The 16,485-nt window shown below is 45.7% G+C and overlaps 1 protein-coding gene across 2 annotated transcripts in view; it reads left to right on the top strand.

The window, feature by feature from the left end:
• Nucleotides 1–477: 477 nt before the first annotated feature.
• Nucleotides 478–16,485, top strand: part of LOC109025801 (uncharacterized) — a 38,923-nt gene continuing 22,915 nt past the window's right edge. Inside the window, exon 1 of one of the 2 annotated variants that reach the window (XM_055378724.2) lies at nt 478–836. The gene's annotated coding sequence lies outside the window, so the exon portion shown is untranslated. Of the gene's footprint in view, nt 837–13,405; nt 15,679–16,485 lie in introns of those variants that run through there. The other variant, XM_055378725.2, reaches the window with a different exon arrangement.

Below are 16,485 nucleotides of genomic sequence, written 5' to 3'. Positions count from 1 at the left end.
ACCCAGGTCTCCAGGTCTCCTTAGTCTCAGTTCTATGCTCTTATGTGTCTCTTGCATTCTTCCAATGACATGATTAATATTCCAATGTGCATTATTGATTTCCTACATGGTTACTTTTTTTTGTATCCATGTCTCCCCAGTCAACTATATCCTATCCATATGAAGTCTTAAAGTCATATAAATTAAATGAGAACAACGTGTTATAGAGGAATAAGGGAATAGTTGCTAGATTTTTTAAAAATAAAATGATTTCAATCGATAGGTATTTATGGAAAAACACTAGACTCTTTATAAATATCTTTATGCTTAAATATATTTTAATTGGCAGCACTAATAAAAGAGAAGGACTTCAACAGAAGCCTTGGGATTAATAATTACTTTGCTAAAAATGATGAATTCTTGGCTGGCATGTTTGCAGGGGTTGGGCTGTGAGTCCCTGAACGGCTGGAACCCTGGCAGAGAGGAGTCCGGAGTGTGGGAAGAGGGGCATCACAGAGAGATGCATCCTACAGAGACTGGAGGACTCCGAGCTTGGGGAAGAGACAGTTAAACCTTCCCCGTGAGAGCGAGTTATATCACGCAGCGCCAGTGCCAGGTCAGCAGTCTGGCTGGAGCTGGACCGGCTGGTGGCGCCAGGCAGTGCCAAGCACCCCTGGCAGCCCTGCAGAGGGTTCTCAAATCCAGATTTCATTCTGCAGTCCCGGCAGTGTTTTGACGACTGCCTCACTAAAGGAAGCTAAAAGCTGTGCTGATGCCTCCCAGACGAGCCTCGTTGGAAGCACAGAACCTTCACGGCTCGGAGCCGCTGACACCGTGACAAAGGGAGCCCTGCTCAGGTGAGACAAGGCTCAGGGGTTCAGATGCTGGTCGTCTGGTACAGGTCTCTGCCATGTGCATGAGAACAAGTCCGTATGCCAGGCTGGACGCTGCTATCAGACAGATTGATTTGCCGAGTGTCTTTCAGCATTTCCCTAATTCCTTTTTGAAAAGCAAGAGCTAGGCTGATCATGTACCTGGGTCATAAAGCCCACTCTAAAATCAGGGAGATGGCTTTAGAGAGGATCCAGCCCAGGAGAAATCTAGGTCTGACTCTCGGATGTGTCAGCAACTGCCCCAAGTCTGCTCAGTAGGTCCCCAGAGGTGATTCCTCTCCATAGTCTGTGAACTCATCATGGAATGCTGGCAATGGACTATTTCACGGGGTCTGGAGTGCTGAGTTGTAGTTCAGAACCTGTCCTAGCGGCACCAGGAAGCCCTGTGGTGTTGGGCAAATCACATAACCTCTTGGTGTTTCTGTTCTCTATTGAAAAAGATGGTTATGTATTTGCCATGACAGGTTCAAACTCCTTAGGGGTAAAATTGTGCCCTATTTACCTTTGTTTGCTGAGTCCTTGGCATAAGGCCTGGTGTTTGACACACCTAAAAATTACCCATGGACTCTGTGCTTTGGGACAGAAAAGGTGATGACAAGATGCAGGTGTAAACTTGGAAAGGCCATGAGATCTAGGTTATAGTCTCAGTGAAGTTAGCTACCCATTCAGAGCCCTGTAAAATGAATACAGCCATGTTTTGTGTTGTGTGATGACATCAGTGCAGATGTGAGCCAGACTTAGGCTCATGGTGGGCACTTCAGCAGGTGCTAGCCCTGGTGGGCTTAGCTTTGTGTATGTCAGACCCCAGTGACGGGTCTAAGGGTTGGAGAGGAGACCGGGAGTGATCTCAGGCTCTGGGATGAGGGCATATTTGGAACAGTATGGCTGAAGCCCTGTCATGATGACCAAATTGTTCTGATGACTCTGAGCCATTCCCCAGTTGGAGTCGATCTCCAGGATGACTGATCCACTGGGCAGGGTCTGGTGTTAGGAGACAACACGGTGCTCGCAGTCAGGCAGATGTTCTTGTTTCAATACCAAACAGATACATCCAGAAGGCAAATAGAATGGTGTTGGCTTCCTGATTAAATCTCACTTGCCTCCCCCACTGCCTTGGGGGCCCTGTTCGAGCTTCCTCCTTTGTCTGACCATGTTGATATTGGAGGACGTGATCTCCATTCTCTTGCTGCTATATTCCCTTCTGGCCTTATTTTGGGAGATGCCCTGCTTCATTGCTTCCGTGACAACTGTTGCTTGTATTTTCCTGCTTGCTTCCCGATATTTCTCATCTTCATGCCTCTGCTTAAGCTGGGCACCCTCTCCAGTGACCTGAATGACTTGTATTCATTGTTTAACGCTACGCTGAGCTCCCACTTCCTCCAAAACGCCTCCCCCTGATCTTTTAGGTGTTTCTCTCCTTGTCCTGAAAAACACCCAGCATTGTATCTATTACATAAGATTGTACTGCTATTATCTACACCCTGCCCCATTCATCTGTGCTCCTTGAAGGCAGGGACTGTGGTTTCACATCCTGATATATCCAGAGTCTAGTGCAATGCCTGGCTCACAGGATGGAGAACCTTGTCCGAATGTGGGGAGGAAGAAAGAATATCCAATTTCTGGGAAGATGACAATTTCTGGGGGCTTCCAAGAGTTTCATGGTCCTCAAGAAGACTGTGGCTCTGGTTGACAACAACAACCAGGAAACCAAAGTAGAAACCCAGAGCCCAGACACCAGCACTGGGGGTCTCAGGGAGGCTGCAGCTCAAGGGCTGTGGGACACGGGTGCTCTGGGCTCACTGTAGGGAGAGAGATTCCCACAGTTGAAGGCACCCGGCTCCTCCAGGTCACCAGCCTTGGTTTGAGCTATGCTGGATGGGGTGGAGGCTGAACCTTGGTCTCACAGTGGAAGTAAGATTGAATGGTGGGGTGGACAGTGAGGTCAAACACTCAGTGAGGATCAGTTGCATTGTTAGACTATTTATTCCAGCATTGATTTGCTCCCAGATGACAATATGTTGTTTTAGGATTTGGGTAATTTGCACAAAGAGGTTTTTAAGGCCCTGACTTCGTCCTGGTGTAGACAGTGAGGAGATCTTCCTGGTGGAGCCTGGGTGCATGCATGCAGTGTTTCTAATTAGTCATGCAGCAGGACGAGGAGGACCACAGCCTCCATGGTTCTTCCTGTTGGATGTGACCATCCTTTGAGCAGAGATTGCTACAAAGGCAAAGCTGGAATAGCATGGACGCCTAACTGTGCCCAGGAGGCAGAGTCTTTGAGTTGTGACCGACACATCTCACACTAGTTTAGGCAAGAGAGGAAATGTATCGGGTCAGGTGACCAGGAAGATTAAACACAACTTTGACCCAGCTGGACCCATGGGCTGAATAAAGTCAACAAATATAAGTATTGTTTTTTGTTCATTTTTTCTCTACTTCTCAAGTTTGCTTTTTTTCTGAATTCTCTTTCATACAAGCAAACACTCTCCATGGATTGTCAGAGAGAACCTGACAGTTCTTATTAGTAACTCCAATGATAAAAGAGGACCCCTTTCCCTAGAGTTCTCGCAAAATCCTCAGGTCCTTCGTTTGGCCTTGTTCGGCTCGCAAACACATCCCAAATACAGCCCTGGGGTCTGGGGATGCAGTGTTCTGAGAGGCCCAGCGTGGGTCAGTCCCTCCCCTGGCCCTGCCCCTGCCCCATCCCCATATGAGAAGTGCATGCAATAAAGCTACAATTCAAGCTGGCAGGGCAAGAGGGGAGCTTAGAAATTATCTGGTTGACTTCCCTCATTTTAGGTTTATTAATTTGGAAAAGGAGCAATGCCGTGAATATTTTATGTACTTGCTGGTTACAATTTAGAGAATTAAAATGAAAATAAAAACCACGCATAATCCTCTAACATTTAGATGTACTTCTGATCATTTGATATTTTCCCCAAATACTTTAAAAGTTATCTACATCATTTGAAATATATTAATATTTTGGAGCTCTGAATTTACCTTAACCATTTTTCCTTGTCATTCACTTTTCAAAATTATTTAATGACCTTCCTTAGCACGAATATATCCATTTATCAAAATTCATTCAGCCATTCCCCTAGTATCAATACCTTCTTTTTAGGGGTGAAGAAATTGAGGTCTAGAGAAGGTAAGTGATCTTCCAAGATTGGCAGCAGAGCTAAGACAATCTTGTTTATACCTTATTTATCAAAGTTAAATTACCTACCTAAGGTCTTTGTCTCTCTCTATATATAGACAGATGTCTGGAAGACATGGAAAAGTGATTCCATTCTTTTTTCTTTTTGGTGGCTTTAAAAATTGGCAGATAGGCCAGACATGGTGGTTCATACCTGTAATCCCAGCACCTTGGGTAGCCGAGGAGGGCGGGTCACCTGTGGTCAGGAGTTCGAGACCAGCCTGGTCAACACAGTGAAACTCCGTCTCTACTAAAAATACATAAATTAACCTGGCATGGTGGCAGGCACCTGTAATCCCAGCTACTTGGGAGGCTGAGGCAGGAGAATCGCTTGAATCTGAGAGGCGGAGGTTGTGGTGAGAGGCGGAGGTTGTGGTGAGCCATTGCACTGTAGCGTGGGCTACAAGAGCAAGGCTCCATCTCAAAAAAAAAAAAAATTGTCAGATAAGAAAGAGAGACGTATTTGATCTGAGTAAAACGCTCCTCCCAAAATGAGGCCACCTGAAGCCCTGACGAGAAGTTATCCTCAGAGGAGGGGCCAGTGTAGCAGGTAGAAGTTGGGTTAGTTACCGGGGGGTGGGGGGAGGGCATCAGCAATGAGCTTTTCTACATTTGCAAAGATGGAGAGCATATTGACAATGCACACTCTTCATGAAGGGCCACATGTAGGTGCTGCCTCTGCCTGTACATTTTCTTCCATTCCACAGATACTGATTGCTCCCGTACTCTCTGCCAGGCACAGTTCTAGGCACTGAGCATAAGCAGAGAAAAGATACGAGCTGTGCTCCCAGGGAGCACTGCTAGGCATGAAAGATGGCACAGAAAATTAGACAAAGAAATAAATGAAGAAGACAAGATGGAGATGGATGTTAATTCAAACGGTGAACAATGATGAGGACTGGAGAGTGTTGGACTGGGGCTAAGTTGTTGAACTGGCTACTTAGGAGGTGAAGATCGGGTTCAATTGTGAAGGAGAAGATGGGCCGGAGAGACAGCATCGCAAGCAAGGGTGAGCTGGTTCAAAGATCCTGGGTTAGGTGGTGCAGGGCGTGTTTGAGGAAGAGAAGGAAGTCCAGCCTGTGTGGCCCATGGCTGAGCCTAAGCAGAGGGTGTGGAACCAGCCTAGACTGAGGTCAGGGACAGGCAGGGCCAGGTAAGGGCTTGGTATTTCTTTCAAAGTGTTCCGGGAAGCTCTGGGGAGTTTTCCAGCCGGGTAGTGCCATGCTCTCATTTCTACTTGGGAAGATCACACTGGCTTCTCTGAAAGTGCAGATTTTATGGAGCCAGGAATGGCAGCAGTGAGACTGATGAGGAGGTTACTGTCAAGGTTCAGGCAGAACACCCTGGTGCCTTATACTGCCTTGGAAAAATCAGCTGGGAGAGGCTGCTTGGAGATCAGGCCACAGGTCACAGCGGAACTGAATGGGCCTGGTGTTGGGGTGGTGAGTGGTGGCCTGTTTAGGGAAAGGGGAAAATTAAAGAGAAGCCTTACAATTCTTTAAACATATGAGAATTTAACACCCAATCTGTTTTTCCTTCATTTTCTACTTCATTCAGGAGGAAAAGTAGACAAGAGGGAGAAATTGAGATTCAAATAATCCAACACTCAGGCAGATTGCCTGCTAGCATGCTTATCTCTCATCAGCACAGTGAGGGAGGGGCCTGTGTCACTTTACAGATGAGGCAGAGGGTCCCGCAACTCCTTAAGGGTGGAACTAGGATTGGAAACCACTCCTCCTGGCTCCTCTTTTCCTGCCAAGAGCGCTGCACCAGCTCTGGAGGAAGCCTCAGGAGAGGTTGCACAGGTCTCAGCTGCCTGTGGTATTTGAGTGGCCATGGAGGATGGAATTTATGCTGCTGGAATAATTAGAGCCACTGCCCCTCATCTGCAGAGAAGACACACTAGAAGGCTCCTGTGCCTCGCTTTCGAAATTGGTTATAAGCTGCAGGCTGATGTTATCTTTCCTCACCCTTCAGACCCAAGTTCCCCAACTCCTCTCACCGCCCCCAACCACCGCTTTAATGACCGGTAAACAAGCAGCTAAATGCACCATGCACTGAGGGGCTCCAGCGAGGGGAGGAGGTGACTCTTCTGAAGAAGGGCTCCACCTGAGTTACTGAGTCAGCGAAAAGGCACCTTTATCCAGGCCTAGAGCAAAACGCAATCAGCCTTCGCAGGGCTGGTTTCCCAGCCATGAGCCTGGGGGAGAGGGCTGGCTGCAACGGGGGCTGCCAAGGGCCCAGGTTCTGTGCTGGAAACAAGAGCACTCTGGTGGACTCGGAAATACAGCGCTGAGGTGGGCGGGCTTTAGTCGGAGCCACCGCCCCGACATTCCTGCCCCAGGCTTCTCTCCCAGGCCTTCCTTCCTGGCCCTGCCATTCTGCATTCCTTAGGAAGCTGCTGTATTCCCACTCGCGGCTGCCAGGAAGCCTCCTCTTCCCCCGAGCTTTACAGCGTTCATTATTTACCTTCCAGTTTGCACAGTTATATCACTGGAGTTTAAGAACACTTTCTATGTGCAGAACAAACATTCGCACATGCCACAACATACAGTGGGCTGTTTTGTGCCACGTGTTGTGCTACTGTATGCAAATTAAAGACGAAGTTAACATTCCCTGGTGCTGGCTTTTCCTAGTGTGTGGGTATCCATTATAGACTTCAATTCTTTGTAAATATTTCAAAGGAAGAAATTCAAAGAGATGATATGAAGGTTGTGAAATTCCCCATCATAAAATCAGAAACTGATTAAACCTGGAACATGCAAAGCCAATATTGATTTCAGCAGCAAAACCAAAATCAGGACAAGCAGACACAATATTTTCATAATTAAAAAAGAAAATGAGCTCATGTGAAGAGATGTTATCATCACTCGTAACTTGAAGATGCTTTTGGATACACTGCAATAATTCAGCTAACGTTAACATAAAAATGAAAGAAATTTTTCCACATCTGTATTATTAGCAAATGAATTAGGCAATTAATAATTTGTTTGCTTTAAAATGTCATTTTCATAAACACAATTTACGCATTATATATTTATGACAATATCTTTCATTATAAAGTTATTTTTACTTAGTGTTTATTGTATGTTAATTCACTCTCTTTCTGTTCCTTTTTTATTGTCAAAAGTCCATATTATGTAGAGATAATTCTTGCTGGCTATTGTAATATATAATCTTGTTAGAATATATTCGTCCATAATAACAAATTGTGCATTTATCATAGTATGTGTTTTACAAAAAAATCTCCTTTAATGTAACCCTATTACAGAAAAAAAAAATTCAGTGTTTATTATTTTGGTCCATTTTTATTTTTGTTTTTCAAAAAGTGCTTTCACAAATACAGAATAACTAATCTACTCATGCTCTAAAATAAGGACTCTAGTACAGATAGCTGCAGAAGCATAGATCGAAAAATCACTTATGTTGCCTGAGGGAGATGGTTAGGAAACAGTACTGCGATAAGATATAATTTAAAATGGGTTTTGAAGAATGCATAGGAGTTCATCAGGCTGTAAAGGAAGAGAACGACATATCATAGTGTACAGCCTACAGAAGCAAAAATCTAAATAGAGAAGTATATAGTATACAGTGTCAGAACAGTAGGAGCTAGAAGTAAAAAATACGAAATCTGTGCAGTGCAACAAAAGCTATAACCCCAGAAGAAAGGCTGCACGTTAATAAACACAAAAGGAGGCCGGGTGAGGTGGCTTGTTCATGCCTGTAATCCCTGCAGTTTGGGAGGCCAAGGCGGGAGGATCACTTGAGGTCAGGAGTTTGAGACCAGCCTGACCAACATGATGAAACCCTGTCTCTATGAAAAATACAAAAATTAGCCAGGCATGATGGTGGGCACCTGTAATCTCAGCTACTCGGGAGGCTGAGGCAGGAGAATCGCTTGAACCCAGGAGGCAGAGGTTGTAGTGAGCCGAGATTGCACCATTGTACTCCAGCCTGGGTGACAGAATGTGACTGAGTCTCTAAATACATACATACATACACACATACATACATACATACATACATACATACATACATACATAAAAAAGGAGACAGTGAAATTGGGCTAGGCTGTGAGAGTGGGATTTGAGCCCTCCAGCCTTCTCCATTCCATTCTCACCTCTGTCTTCTCCAAAGCAGCCCAGCTTTGGAGCTCCAGGTTGGCGGCTGCAGGAGGCTTCAAATCTAATTTAATTGATCTTTTCGGGGCCACCTATATCGCTTGCACCTCTTCCAGGAAGTGGTCCTGGCTCTCCAGCTCCCATAGACATGTTCTTCTCTAACATCTTGCAGCCCCTTCTCATGAATATTTAGAATCAGTGGCTCCTGTCCTTCTTCTTCCCATTTTCCACTTCTCAGGTCTCTCATTTGGCCTGAAGCACCTTCCGGACCCAAGAACTTCCCACTTCCTCCACATTCTGGCTCACAAATTGAAGAGAGATGCTTGTGGGGCACACATAGCTGACTGCTAACCAGCAGGGGTGAACCCCCAGGGCTGAGCAGGCCCAATCTTGGTACACTTGGAACCAGAGACTACTGCCAGGAGGATTGTGCTGGCCCATTGTCCTGCTGCTGAAGTGTGTGGTCCCTGAACCAGCAGCATCAGCGTCCCCTGCAGTCTTGTTGGAAATGCAGATTCTCAGGCGCCACCTCCAGACCCATGTGACTTGTATGCACCAGGAGTCAGAGAAGCTCTGGTGTTGCCCCCACATGCTACTCTCCTGGGTTAAGCACAGCCAGGTATAGGTAAGGAGAGGAACTTCCAGCAAGGCCTGGGGCCTGGCTACTTTCCTGGCAGGGAGCCTGGCATGTCAATGGCAGTGGTACTTAATCCTGCCTGCACACAGGCATCGTCCAGTGTGAACTGATGCCGGGCCCTTTTCTCAAAGATCTGATTAAATTGGTCTAGGATGTGCCTAGGAATGGGTCCTGTTTTGTTCCAAGATTATTCTAATCTGTGCCCAGGGTGGACCCAGTGGTCATCATAGGATAGAACATTCTCTTCCCCAAGAGAACAAGGGATGAGGAGCCCAAGCTGTCCCATTGGCATGGCCCTCAGCTGCCAGGGCCAGGCTTCTTTAATCAGCCTGGCGCAGGGTAGCTGGGCACTGAACATTCAGACCTGGCATGAACCCAGGCCAGAGAATAGCTTCCAGGGAGAGTCAATATTATAACTATATCAGTGGAGAGGATCTGTCCAAGAAGAGCCCTCTGGGATGGTAGAAATGATTCCTTCATTCACTTGTAGAGAAACTGGGCTCCAGTCCTGGCACTGCCAGGAAGTCACTCCTAAGGGGCCCTCCAGCAGCCCAGCTTTGAAGCTGCCAGTTGGTGGCTGCAGGAGGCTTCAGGGTGCAGCCCTGCAGTGGCCTTTGCTGCTAAGATAGAATCAGAGTCCTTTGCATGGCATATGAAGCCCCATGGCCTGGCCCTCACTTGCCTTTGAAGCCTCATTTTTGTCATTGCCTACCTCAAAATTCACATTGCAATAAGGAGTTGCATACAGTTCTGCACACACAAGACGGTTCTCTCCTCTGACTGTTTTTGGATGCCTGTCCCCTTCCTCAGGGGCTCGCCCACGTTCATGCTCCTCACATGTGAAGCATCATCACTTTCCCTAGGATGACTTCTTGGTCCTGGCCCAGTCTGGACTCAGCATTCTTCTCTGTGATAGGTGGTTCCTACCCCACCACGGGAAGGACGTCGAAAGCCTCCCTAAGTCATCTGGTGCCACCTCCATCCTCCACAGAGCCTGTGTCCCATGTCCATCTTTAGAATTAAGGTAAACTAAGCAGTGTCTAAAATCTGGCACTGCACAGTCAAGGTGTCTAACATTTGGGCAAGAAAACGTGAACCACCCTGGGAAACCCGCACAGGACTTTTCCTGATATTCAGCTGGACCTCTCCGACTGAAGCTGTTCTCTGGGTTCCTGCCCCAACATGAAAAGCTCCATGGCATGGAAAAGCAAACCCTAGAGCTAGGGTCGGCCAACTGCAGCCCACAGGCAAAGGCCCAACACTGCCTATATTGTAGCTAAAGCTTTGCTGGAGCACACCACACCCGCACCCACTTGTCTAGATGTCGATGGTGGCAGCTTTCAGACTGCAGCCGCAGGCAGGGTTGAGTAGTTGCAACAGGAAGCTCATGACCCGCAAATCTGAAACTAACTGGCCCTTGGCAGGGGAAGTTTGCCAACACCTGCTCTAGAGAACCCTGAAACCAACCCTTGGCACCTGGGGTACTGCTTCTTGTCCTAAGCCTAGTCTTATTTTCTTATTGCACGTGAACATAGATAACAAATTATGTCTAATATGATTGAGTTTTAGGGTTCCTGAAAAGATGTAGGACTTGGGGTCAGATGGCCTGGTTTTAACTTCCGGTTCTGCAATCCACAAAGTCTGGGGCCTTGAGAAAGTAAGAAAATGCCTGCCGTTCTTGGTCTCCTTATCTGTCCAGAGATCAATCTCCACCCTCCAAATGGACCTAAGGTCTTGGTGAGTAAAGGAAAGCCCTTCATGCCGTTGAAAATGCTGCCCGATGGCCCTCCAGAGGAGAGGGCGTCTTGCAAATCCATCTCCTTGGGAGGGGTCTCTTTGTGAGTGACGTTAGATCCTGTCCAAATTTGCCTCAAACTGCAGCCAGCTACTTCTGGTGCCAAATTCTACCCTGTCCCCTTCTTACTGTTTTGCTTTTGCTTTTGCTTTTGCTTGTAGTCTCTTCCACCAGGAATGACCCCAACCTCCCATCTCTCCTTCAGGCCAGGCCTGGATGATGCTGCCCAGGAGCACCTGCCTCAGGCACCTTTTATCTCATTCCAGCCTCATCCCACGCTTTTCTGACCATTCCACACCAGGGGCACACACACCCACCTCTCCATCCAGGGTACTGGCCAAGCTGAGCCTTTCCTGGTGATACCTCATTCTCCCCAGCAGTGAGCACAGAGGCTCAGCACGCGTTTGCTGAATGGACTTCACCCATTCCCTGTTTTCTTTTTCTCTCTCTCCTTCTCCACTTCCCACTTGTTACTGGTAGCTGACAATTACTCAACAGCAGAAAGAGATGAAGCAGGCAGTGTGGGACCAGAGAATAGACAAGAAGAAATGAACTAGCCCAGTGTTGCACCCATAAGCTCAGATTTTGAATAAAATGTTCTCTATCCAACAGGGCTTATCATCTGTAGAATTACCTGGAAGGTAGTAGAGAGAGAGAGTTTGTCATTTGTGGATTGAGCAACAGAAGTGTGTGTGTGTGTGCTTCCCTATTATTTGTAAAGAGGTAACCACTATATCCCGATTCATTTTGTACTCATATTTTGCCCCTGGATGGCAGGGTAGAATTGATTAGAAATAATGGCTGGAAGCAAGCAGGAAAGAGAGGGCTGACACAGGCTCAGCTTGCAAATCTGAGTCTCGCTCACTGTTGAGATGATGCGGGGTGCAGGCGGAGTGACCACAGAGCCTGTACCTCTACAGCCTTGTCCAGGGCTGCCAGGAGCTGAATCTTGGCTTCCATGCCATGCCAGGTCTCACACAATTTTCATAGTTTTATTGACAAAAGTGATTTAATGACTAAAATTAAACAGAGTCAGGCATTTGAGGCCATCAGGAAACAATGAATCAATGTGGGAATGCGAGTTGCCCAGAAGGCTGAGCATTCATCTTTTAGGCTTCTTAACTTTTTCATACTTAGGTCATTTTGTATATAGATCCTTTAAATTTATTATATAATTTTCTTTCTCCTTAAGAAGAGCAAACAACGTATATTGTGATGTAGTGCAGTGATATTTTCGGAGTTCCACAGTAAAGTTTTTCCGTTCTTTTAAACAGCCCCAGGTTACCATATCTTTAGAGTTTCTATGTTTGTTTTGGTAGTTTTCAATGTTTTATCTTTTTTTTTCTCTGTCAGTTGTCAGCTCTTACTTTTGCTATTGGTGCATTTCCCTATAATAGCAATGTTTCTCAGGGAATATTTTTTTCTAATCTAGAGAGAACTAGAAACATGAATGAGGAAGCTGGTTAAATATACATATATAAATTAAGAGCAACCTGAATTTGAGTGAAGATTTAGAGCGTTCTAAAGAAAGCCAAGGACATGGCATTTATAACAAGGATTTTGTAGATTTCACTTCAACTGATACAAAGAGGTTTTATTTCTGCATGTTATTTGTATCTTATTGTTATTTAGTTTCTTATTTTGTAGCTTTTGGCTATTTTAGTAATTAGTGAGATTGCTAAAAGGCTAGGTTACGACAATTTGAAGTATTTTGACTGCAACATGAATATTTCACTTTATGTAATGATATAAAATGTTCAGATTCAATTAAGTTGTTCAAATGCCTGATTAAGTGGCAAACATGTATGAAACCCTTCTAAGTCTAAGACACAATTCTGTTCTCTGAAGGTGACTCAGGAAGGGTAAGGGAGTTCATATCCCACATCCTAGACAAGAGCTTGAGTGCCATGACATATGGACTCTCTAAACATTCTTGGAGAAATTTTCTGGATAGTTGAACAAGCTCACTAAGAAAAGACAACTTTCTCTTTTTCTCATTTCATTAAAAAGATGACTGCAGGCATTCACCATCTCGATTTTGGTTACTTGCGTATTCATATTATGTTTTAAATATAAAATGTGCATGCTCTTGGCCATGAGTGCAAACAGGATGTCATGAGCAACATTTTTTTTCTGCTCCCTATAGCTGGTGCCTTTGCGTGTTTGTGTGTGTGTGTCTGTGTGTCTGTGTATGTGTGTGTACATAAAATTTGTCAAAAGGATGCTTCGATGGCCTTGGGTCACAGGTTCATATTTGCCAGACGAATGACTGTGATACCCTCAGTTTGTGAATTCCATGCCTGTATATATTTGTATAATGGACTAAGTGAGGGCTCCTGTCACCCCAGACCTTAGCAAAGAAAAATGATCCTAGGAAGCTCAGTCCCTTTGACACAGACATGGCAAACCCAAGGAGCCACAAAGGTCAGTCAGCTGACACAAGGAGTGGAGTAGCAGGCACAGTGCAGCAGGGAGACCCGCCCCGTCTGACTTGGATGGCTGGTCATTGCCAGGGGACCCACACAGGCCCGGGGATGCCGCATAGTCTAGAGTCCCGCAGGAAGCTAGAGATCTCAGACAAGGAATCTCCCAACTTTTGAAACCCTGTGCAGAGCAAAGAACTAAGTCTGTGGAAGGAATATGGCTTGAAGGCTACAAGTTTGTGACTTCTGCCTGGTGTCATTAACAGAGGACAAATGTCCTCTACCAGGAGGTCCAGTCTCCAATCCAGACACAGAACTATTTTCTGAGTTTGGCTTAGTGATGAAATATATATATATATATATACACAATCAATGTGAAGGTCAACCTCTTTGGAAGGTGTGCCGTTCCTGTTTTCCTCAGGACTCACTGCTCTCTGTTGTCTGACACTAGACCCAATTCACACATTTATATTTTCTACCTGTTCCCTCTAAGCATTTGCATTTTTAACTGTGCATACAGAACGTATTTTAATCTTTTTTCTGTTCGCAGTTGTGGTTTCCAGTCTAGTCAGGGAGCTAACACAGCGGAACTGTTGACTAGCAGAGCCCGGAATGGTGTGAATAAAGCCCTGTGGCCCAGCAGTGAGGGAGGGTCCAGCATTTGCCCTCAGCTTTGATTGGGGTGTGGTGCGGCTTCTTTCTTCTTGAACTGTAGAGTCCTGGTCTGTAACATGCAGAGTTAATTGCGACATTAGAAACAAAACACACAAAGCATAGATTACAGTGCCCGACACCTCATAGGAACTCAACATGTGGAAACTCATTATCACTGTGGTTATTATTTTCTGATGATGATTTTTATCAGCGTAACTTATGTCAATGGACAGGAGTGATAGCTAAACAGCTTTGGAATCACCTAATGCAGAAATGCTTATATTCATAAACTTCCAGGGCTCCTAAGCAGGGTGTTTCTTGTATCCAAATACAATAGACGTGGAATTCTAAAGCCCCAATTAAGTGGAAAAGGTCGCTTGAGAGGTAACAATAGGCCAGAACCAAGCAACAACAAAAAAGCTACTTAGTTTGGCAACCTTTGTTAAGAAGAATCCTTCAAAAAAGCCCCCCTCGGAATCCTATGAATGGGGCCTGAACCAGCCTCTATCCTCTGCCTGTCACACACAGGGTTAATTGAATACTTGGGTTGGCGGTGGGCCCCCCTTTTGTGGCAGTCACTGGTCACAAAACAAAAACCAATTGCTAGGTTCAGAAAAGGCTTTCCAGCTTACACTCTGTGCTAAAATAAGCCCTCCAATTCTTCTTCCTGCTTGGCCAGGAGGAGGTGAGGAGAAAATTAAATCTTTCAAATACACAGAGTTTGCTGGAAAAGGTGAAAGTTTCATTGCAAATTCCTGATGGAATGCGGACTCTCGGTGGCAGCTTTGCTCCCTTTGTCTTCTGTGCTGTGGGTGCATGGCGGGCTTCTGCAGCAGCGCGGGTGGGGGATGGGAATGTGTCCAACTGAAACCCCAGCCCCCCACCTCCCTGTCCCTTAGTCCCCCAGTCTCCCCACCCACCCTCGTCCTCACCCCAAAATATTAGTCTGCACGCAGTAATTAAATCTTGAGGACCTGGAGATTTTGGATTCCAGTGGAGGAATGCAGCGCTGAACGCTGGTCCCCGAGTCTGCACCCTTGCGCTGGGAGATGTCTTTAGTCACACATGGTTTCCCAGGTAAACACGCTTGAAAACAGTTCCAGGCGGGAAGTGAATGAACACCTTACCCTTGCTTGTCATGAGCCAGTTTGTTTAATTACACAAGCATAAAATTATAACACTGGAAAATATAAAATTGGAGCTAAAAATGGAGAGTTCACCTAGCTTTTGCAAGCCCTTCACATGATATCTTTCCTAAATAGGATGTTTTCTTGGCCACTAAACATGTTTATTTTCTATAATAGACAAACGGGCATAGTGAAAGATAAGGGCTCTTGTGATCTAACAACTGCGCTGCAAGGATATTATGTGTTCTTAGCCAAATTGTTTAATTTCTTTGGGCCTCAGCTTCCTTCCTGAAAAATGTGTATGCCTATCTGAGGATTTAATCTGGGGATTAAATCTGAATTTTTTGTGGTTTAATTTTTCTAAATAGGCCAAAATTCAGATGAAATTCAATTGCTCTAATTAATATATTTGATTATTTATTCAATAAAATAATGGTAATAGGCACTTTTTGAACATGTAGGTGTGCAAAGCACTGTTCTAATTCACCTGCACATGGCATTGTTTGAATTCTCAGAGTGTTTTTGTACTTGGACACTTTTATTATTCTCAGTAGACAGACAGTGACACACCGGGCAAGTGAGGTTAAGCAGCAGGCCCAAGACCACAGAGTTAGCAAGAGACGGAGCCCAGATTCAAAGTGAGTTCTGCTGACTCCCAAGCTTATGCATTGAGCAAGACCCTATCCGTTCTCAGTCTGTGCATGATACTTCATATAGAGGAAATGTTCGAATGCTCACTCCATTTTTGTGTCCTTTTCTCATTTCTCCTGGCTCTGTGTTTGGTTGGAGATCTACCTGGGAATGTTATACCCTCACGGAGGTTCTGGATGGACAGTCGGTTAACAAACAGGTATTTTATTTCTGAAGTAATCCTGCCCAGTTGCTGTCCACCTGGGAAGGGAGGGCCAACATGTCACAAAAATGTCTCAGAAATGCACCGGGATGGCCCCACAAGCTGCTCTCAGGAGAGGTCCCTTGTGTCAGGGCTCTCTCTTGGTCTTTGAAGTGGTAGAATGGCATCTTTCGGTATTTTCTGTAGGTGGATGTGTGCACCCAGGCCTGAAATGTCCATGCTGTGGAGTTCCAGTCACCAAGGAACACCAAATTTAGTTCTAGTCCCCAAGGTCACAGAGGAGTGAGAATGGTAGGCGGCCTTTTCTAACCACCATCCAGACGCCTGAGTCTCCATCTTTTTTCCCAACGTGGTGAGCATCACCTTCAGGTGTGGACCATCAAGAGGCAGGAGACCTGGGTTCCCATCCTGGCCTTGCCATTTCCCAGCGACGTGACCCCTGTACCTATCCTCCTCCCGGGCCCGTCTCTCTGAGTGTGAGGTGGGAAAACAGAAAGGCAGATAAACAGTAAGGGAGGAGTCCTGGTGTGACATAGGATATTGGTGATTTGGGAGATGTGGAGAGATTTGAGTTTTCTTTTCCTTCCTGCTCAAGGCACATTCTGAAGAGACTTCCACAGCAGGCATGAAGGGAGCTATTTAGAAAGAGAGATGGGTTACTGGGGTCAAGGGGAGGTTTGGATGCCAGGTTCTTGGTAGGATTCTGGGATGTGATCGCCGGTAGTATTAGTAACGGTGACGGTGGTTATAGTAATAATAGCAGTAATACTTACTATAATTCCTGGATGTCCTTTGCTTTACAAG

The sequence above is a fragment of the Gorilla gorilla genome, chromosome 12 (genome assembly GCF_029281585.2).
Source record: "Gorilla gorilla gorilla isolate KB3781 chromosome 12, NHGRI_mGorGor1-v2.1_pri, whole genome shotgun sequence".
NCBI classification, from domain to species: Eukaryota; Metazoa; Chordata; class Mammalia; order Primates; family Hominidae; genus Gorilla; species Gorilla gorilla.
This window is presented reverse-complemented; position numbering and strand designations above follow the sequence as displayed.